This window comes from Pseudorasbora parva, chromosome 14 (genome assembly GCF_024679245.1).
Source record: "Pseudorasbora parva isolate DD20220531a chromosome 14, ASM2467924v1, whole genome shotgun sequence".
In the NCBI taxonomy this organism is placed as follows: domain Eukaryota; kingdom Metazoa; phylum Chordata; class Actinopteri; order Cypriniformes; family Gobionidae; genus Pseudorasbora; species Pseudorasbora parva.
In genome coordinates, this window is record NC_090185.1 from 29,332,429 (window position 1) to 29,340,811 (window position 8,383).

Genomic DNA, 8,383 nt, shown 5'->3' on the forward strand with positions numbered 1-8,383 from the left:
ATTCCTGTTACCTCGGCGACGACGTCCGTCCCTCCAGAGTTCAGCCGCTGCACGCGCAATCCACCCGCCGGTGCACCCTCCGGGGAAAGGCCAGCAGGAAATGGGCCTGGATTCAACTGCACGTCCCCAGACAGCAAAATCAAAGCCAAGAGAACACCGAAATCACGCCAACCACATCCCCTCCGACAACGCCGCTCCCCCATCGCGCCACGATGGGTGAGTTCAGTTTGTTTGGTGTTCAAGCAGATGGCAATGTTGTTTTGTTTGCTCGACATGCCGCGACGTAGGTGATCAGATTGTTTGGTGATCGAGTAGATGACAAGGTATCCATGTCCAAAAAAATTTAATCTCGGTAATTCATTCGTATTTACTGACTGGTTGTCAGCCTGAGACATCTGTTTGTTTGCGCTTAGGTATCGTCCAAGTGGCAACAACAGAAGCCAACAGCAAAGCAGAAATAAGCAAACATTTCCTTTATCTGTAAAGTTGTTATTTAACTGGTTTCTTAGTTTTGTTCTTAAACCAGTAACTTTTTGAAAAGATAAGTTAGAAAGTATTGGAGTGGAGCCTGACCAACCACCCAACACATCTGCCGCCATCTTCCCTTCGCCAATTCCCAATTGGCACCCTCTTTCCCGAGGTGCATAAAGAGGTGTCGAAGTCGTGGAAGGCTCCATTGTCTTATCGCGACCGTTCTTCAGCCGCTTCCACCTTCACTGCGCTCGATGGGGGCGTGGCTAAAGGGTACACTGGGGTTCCCCCCCGTGGAGCGTTCTGTTGCGATGCAACTGTGTCGGAAGAGCGCCACCGCAACCCAATGCACACCTCCAAAGGTGTCTCACACGCTCCCGCCGCATGTCGCAACTCGCCCGCCACCTCTTGTTATGGAGTCCGAAGCATCTGAGGGCCTGGCTAGAGCTCCCCAAGCTGTCCAACTGGCTCGCCCACACCATCAGGTTTGGCTATGCGTTTCAGTTCGCACGATCTCTTAAGGGTCGAGATCGTCCCTCCGGCCGAGATGAAGTCCGACTTTTACAGCCCTTACTTCATTGTATCCAAGAAAGGCGGTGGGTTACGGCCAATCCTGGACCTGTGCATCTTGAACCGAACCCTACACAGGCTTCCCTTCAAGATGTTGACAGCCAAACGCATTTTCGAATGCGTTCGTCCACGCGATTGGTTTTTCAGCGATCGACCTGAAGGACACATACTTTCATGTCTCCATTCTTCCTCGACACAGACCGTTTCTTCGGTTTGCTTTCGAGGGGAGAGCATACCAGTATGCCGTACTCCCATTAGGGCTGGCCCTGTCGCCTCGTGTCTTTACAAAGGTCGTCGAGGCAGCCCTAGTGCCACTCAGGCAGCTCAGGGTTCGCATCCTGAATTATCTCGATGACTGGCTGATCCTCAGCCACTCGCGACAGCAGGTTTGCGAACACAGGGACTTGGTTCTCCACCATCTTGCCCGTCTGGGCCTTCAGGTCAACTGGGAAAAGAGCAAACTCTGCCCAGTGCAGAAGATCTCTTTTCTCGGTATGGAGATTGACTCGGTCGCCATGTCCGCGCAGCTTATGAGCGAGAGCGCGCAGTCTCTGCTGGCCTGCCTTCATAAGATCAAACGCAGGAACGTGGTCCCACTGAAACTTTTTTCAGAGGCTCCTGGGGCATATGGCATCCGCAGCCACAGTAATGCCACTCGGGTTGCTCCATATGAGACCGCTTCAGCACTGGCTTCGCGATCGAGTCCCAAGGTGGGCATGGCAACGCGGCGCGTTCCGGGTCCAAGTGCCCCCGTCTTGCCACCAAACCTTAACCCCGTGGAGGAACCTCCAGTTTCTACGGGTGGGAATTCCCTTAGAACAAGTTTCCAGGCATGATGTGGTATCCACTGATGCCTCTGCCATGGGCTGGGGTGCCATATGCAATGTTCATGCTGCCGCTGGGGCCTGGAAAGAGCTCCAGCGTGTGTGGCATATCAATTGCCTCGTTGCTGGCTGTACGGCTTGCCCTGCACCACTTTCGAGCCCTGCTCAAGGACAGGCACATATTGGTCCGGTCAGACAACACCGCAACAGTAGCGTACATCAACCACCAAGGTGGTCTACACTCCCGCCGCATGTCGCAACTCGCCCGCCACCTCTTGTTATGGAGTCCGAAGCATCTGAGGTCGCTTTGTGCCATGTATGTCCCCGGCCAACTGAACAGCAGGTCCTCATGGTCACCCCATATTGGCCGGGCCGGACCTGGTTCTCCGAACTCATAATCCTTGCGACAGCACCTCCTTGGCCTATTCTGTTGGCCTATCTTCTGTGCCGCCGGGAAACAAATGTGTGACTGCTATGCAACGCCGTTTATACCCACGCTGTGGGGCGGGCTTGCATTAGGCAAATTCTGCAGACTCATGACATTTCCATGTCATTGGATCGTTTTGATTGAGATTGAAGGCAACTGGCTTTCTAAGCGAAACCCCCATTTTGTCAGTACTGACGTAACGTTTCCGTTCCCTTCCTTCAGGGAACGAGGGTTACATATGTAACTGAGACGTTGTTCTTTGCTCGAGTTTTAATGAAAAGGAAAATCGCTTAACCGACGCGATGGCTGATTCGAACAAGTGATATTCCACAGCGTCATCTTTGTAATGTAAAAAATCCGTTTCACCATCAGTGCACTATTGTCATTGTGTAAAGCCCGCCCGACGTTTCTGATTGGTGCTGTGATTTCTACGGATTAGAAATTGGCTTGAATGGGCTATTTGCCAGACTACTTGCAGAGCAAATCTAAATTTGCCCAAAGTTGTCTGGGTTTTCCCAGGCTACAAAATCCTGAACATTGGCCATTTAATTTGCTCCAGAGGACACTCTAGCCCCAGACTGCAGCACAGAGTCCATTCCAGCCCATGAGTCTGCTCCAGAGTCTGAACTAAGTCCAATGGAATAGAAAGAACGGTCCCGTCATGGCCTCCGTGCCTCAGTCATCAGCCAAGATGGCCCCATCTTTCAGTAATCACCTGCCTGTTCCTGAGCATCATAATTAAAGTTTTTGTTTGGTTTTGATCTTCTGATTCTTCAGTTTTTTTCCAAGATTACCACACCGTGACACTCTTCTTGTGTTTGTGTATGACAAACATCCTGGTGCTCCGTTTCCACATAAAAACCACTCCTTACTAGTGAATGAAACGCATCAGGTCAAACCAGCAACTGTATGATAGGAATCAAAAGCACTTTATCCATATACAAAATGCAATTCTAAAATACAAAAGTCAAAAATAATGAGAAATATAAATGTTTTAACAATGGAATATAAATACAGAGATAGATAAAGAAAAACAAATGTCAATACATTCAAAAAGGTCAATTTAAGTAACACATGCTGATATGACAATAAACAGGCAGCTTGGAAGACAGATTCTTGAAATTGCTGTTTTTGTTTTCTCTCTCTTTTAGTTTTGTCTGTAGATCAGAATGAGGTCAGGTGATAAGAAACAAAACCAAGACACCATGTCCACTCCCCCATCTAATCTGACAAAAAGAATACAGTCTCTGACGCGATTGTGTAAGCATTTTTTTTTTTTTTTTTTTTTTAACCATTAAAACGAGTGATGCATAGTATCTTTGCACCTTCTAAATACCCTGAAAGTTTTGTCTCCCACCTAATATCAGCAGATGCTCAGTCTATTCTGCACACATTTTTCAACAAGGAGATCTTATCCCGTATGAGGAATCCAACATTGATTTTGCCATTTTTAGGCCTTTTAGTGTCATGAGCTACTACGCGAGTTACAGGATTTGGTTCTTTTTATGCAGGTTCTCATGAATAAATGACAGATTTTGTGTTTACAGATAAAGTTTCTGGTATTTCAGTGTCTCGGCAGGTCTCAGAGGCTGTTATTGCTGGTTCTGTCTTGCCGTGTGTTTCACTGAACATGATCTTAAACATCAAGACGCTGATGTACACTGGAGAGATGATGACAGAAAGATTGTTTGTGATATAATCAAGGGTAAAGATTCAGTTGCAGAACAGGACCCACATTACAAGAACAGAACTGAAACATTCCTTGATGAGTATCTGAAAGGAAACTTCTCCATCACATAAATGAAGGAAAATACATGTGTGACATCCCCATCTTATTCTGAACAGGAGACTCATTAACTGCTCATCAATCACATTAACTATATCCTTTGACAAAATGGCAAACACAAAATAAAAATGACGACATGTCTATTTATTCTAGCTCTGCCCAACACATTCTAGTTGGGCCACATCAGATTAAAAGATGCATGTGTCTTTAGTAGCATAATCAGTAGAGCGTAATGGGGCATGCACACATTTTTTTTAATTACATACAAAAATCAATGCAAAGACGCAAATTTGCACTGGGAGACGCCTAAAAAAACAAGTTATCCCACAAGTAAACTAGAGCGAGAAAAGCGATGCAAATGTTTTCTTCGTTTTTGTTGTGCACACATCATAAGGCTCATGGAAGTAGGTTTGGACACGTTCGACCTGGGTTCAAATCTGCCTTTTGCCGAGCTCGCTCTTCTCGCTTTTCCCATCACAAATCACATCAGAAAGGCATTTACTTTCAATAAAAATAAAGAAAATGTGCTAAAAGTGGAAATATAATGCGTAACGACACGTATAACAATTTTAATACAATACACCCGACACCATGCCTACACTATATATATATATATATATATATATATATATATATATATATATATATATATATATATATATATATATATATATATATATATAACATTTCTGTATGGGCAGAGTACTCCCCGTATCTCTGGTTAGGATAGTAAGGTGAGTGTGTGTAGACCAGGTGGTGGAGGGATGCAGAAAATAACTGGAGAATGATCAAAGGTGAGTCGGCTACATTTTTATAGGCCTCCTCTCATGCTGATTGGGTAGATCATTTGAACATGCTCCTCCCAAACTTTGTTGATAAAACATCATTAAAGGTGACTTGTCTTGATATTAAATGTGTAGTCAATGTCTTTACTTTTAACCTTTAACACATTTGCATTATCTGCTCTATTCCAGCCAGCACAAACTTATGTTAACAATCCACCTAAAATGTGAGGTATGTTATGACTGTGTGTAAGTTATGTTATAGAACAAAATGTGAGCCTTTCATCAATGTTAATCACAGACAAATTGTAAAATCCCACAGAAAGTTCCAATAGGAACAAATGTACAATGTATCCGCCCCACCTGGAATGCCTTGTACATTTACTGAGCAGTGTTCCTGGATCAACAATATTAGCAGTTAAAGAAACAGTCTAAACTAGAACCCCACACCAAACACAAACTAGCCCTAAAATCAGTGGAAAATGTATAGTTGATAAAGATGGTGTACAAACCCAAGCCAAAACCTAATATTGGCCCTAAACCTAACCCTATAATTAAATTGGTCGATAGTGATTTTTTTTTAGGACCAACAAGGATGTTGATCCAGGAAGCCTTACTCAACAAATATGATACGTTGTATTTACTTAACTTTTTTTATGTCAACTGGTTCCACGTAACTGGGTTATGTTGAATTGAGTTAACATTGTTTATTTCAGTAAACTTAAGTTTTTCACGTAAGGTTAATTTAATGCCTTTAGTTGAATGAGGTTAACATTCTTAATTTTGTCCAAAACTATTAAATTCAATTATTCTAAAATGATTATCAAACAAAAACCATAACAAGTAATCCAGTGTAATTACAAATATTATTTAACAAAAAAACCTTTTACAAAATCTTATTGGCTATAGCCAGAAGATGGTTTTGTTACATTCATGGCTCGTTTGTTTTTAATTCATCGTGTGTATGTGTGTGTTTATTATCATGTGTATTGCTGTGTGGTGCAAAATACAAAAGTGTAAAGAATATAGAGCTATTGATGAAGGTAAACGTGGAGGAGAAGCCCCGGATTGATGTCCAGGTTTGACTGAGTGAGGATGAGGATAACTTAGTTATTAAATTAAACAACATTAACTGTTCACAAACACAAACCCTCAACACCTCAACGAAATGATCTTGTGGCAACGACATATGTCCCTGTTCCTCACAGCCACAACAAAACAAAGCAGCACCATAGAAATACATGTTGACTGGATCATTTCATTTAGCCAGTCAAGCTTGTATACCCTAGTGAAAAAAAAGTATACTAAGTATACTTGCGGCCAGACTCATTTTCAGTATACTTGAAGTGTGTTAATGACTAGTTAACTTGAAGTGTGCTATTTTGACACAACTAATTTTGTACTAAGTATATTTAAGTTGTAATTAAATAGTGTTAAAGCACAACTTTAAGTGTATTTAGTATACTTTTGTGTGCTAAATTGGAACAACTTTAAGTATACTTAGTACACTTTAAGTATAATGACTAATTACATGCTTTAGTGATATTAAATGTGATTTATTTGTATTCTAAGTATATTTTATTTGTGTTAAGTATATTTTATTTGTATTATAAGTATACTTTATTCGTGTTATAGTACACTTTATTTGTATTATAAGTACACTTTGTGTTATAGCATACTTTATTTGTGTTTTAATAAATTACAGATTAATTACCAGTATATTCAGAACACACAAACAATATACTATTAATATATTTTATTTACCTTGACTCATTCAAATGACTTAAAATATACACTTTGTAGTCAATAACAATACAATGTGTTATTACTTAGCTATACATTGTACAATATACTTTGAATTACATAATGTCACACAAAACAGTATTTTAAATGTGCTACATTACATTTTAATGAATTACTTACTGACTTACTTTCCCAATGTTGAATGCATTTGTTTTCAAGGACATTACAATAAATTAAATCAAATCTAACACACATAACTAATAAAGAGACATTTCATTAAACATTTTCTGGTGAGCTGCTCAGTACACTTGCGTCTGATGGCCGCTTACACATAAATCTGGGACAGTTGACAGCAAACACTCGTGAAGAATGCAATCTGTTAACAGAATATACGAGATAAGGTCAGGTGCATGTTCATTCAACTTTTTATTCACGTTTAGTGACATTACATAGGCCTATTACTTACCTCCAAACAGAAGGACTTTTTCCGGTGCTTTTCGGGATCACGTAACGTTTGGCCATTTTATTCCAAAACAGTTTATCGTCACCATCAAGGTCAGGCAGCGATGTGACGTAATTGAACTGGTCCGAAGAATGAGCAATGTACTTTCCGCTTTCAGTGTTTTATTAAATAAATAATGTAACGCAACATTGTACTTCACCTGCAAGGCTGCAAACCTCCCGAGAGTGAGCGTCATAAGGACGAGTAGCGTCAGCAGCTCTGCCTCTGATTGGCTGCAGGCATTGAGCAACACAATCTGATTGGTCACAGATCAATGAAGAGACATTTGAATTCCGATAAGAAACAACTATTTAACTCCTATTTTCTTGCGTTGTATTTTAAGTGTGGTGTTGGATTCTTCTTTGCCAGTGTAAACTTATTAAAGGGGGGGGGGGGGGTGAAACACTCAGTTTCAGTCAATCTCATGTCAATCTTGAGTACCTATAGAGTAGTATTGCATCCTTCATATCTCCGAAAAGTCTTTCGTTTTATTGTATTTGTAAAAGAAATTTGGGCTGTACCGAGTCTTTCCGGAAAAAAACGAGCGCCTGGAGGCGTATCGTGTGGGCGGAGCTAAAGAATGACATATGCGCAAAGCGGTGATGTCCTCAAGCGTGGAGAAACCCATCTCAGCTATCTCAGCTAATAGATATGATCCAGAATCTAATTCGGAGGCTGAAATAGAAACAGCAACAGCAGGACGTCCGTCTCTGTGGTAAGTACTATATTTAGAGGCCTGTCAACATGACATGATTCGGTTTATGGACTATTGTATGCGACCAAACCTTAGTAGCAAGCAAAACGGTTTTGCACGTCAGACTAGTGTAACGTTATAAGTTACAGAGAACAGCAATGAAGTCCGTTAGTGCATTTAAAATGACGAAGTACGCGATCGTGTCGTTTACTGATGTTTACATACGCGACGATAAGCACAGCACAGACATTTGAAGCAGTTTTACTTACCGGCTGCTTCCAAAGCAGGACCGAACCTTTATCGCTGGGACGGCTCCGTCAAAAACACACTTCTTGGAGTGTGGAGATCCACTTTGCGATGCGACTGAAGCATTTCTGCGTTCAAATCGGTTCAAATGCAGCGCTGCCTTCCCGGAATGCTGTGCTGAAGCGTTTAAGTCGCCTTAATGTCAAAGTGGAGGAATGAAGTGGAGCGCGGCGCGGACTATAACCAACATTAGTGTTCACGGACGACTGGATCTGCAGTTGAGAGCAGTTTACTGTTTACAGCGTGCATTTCCTCTCTCTCGCTCTAGTGACGCGAGC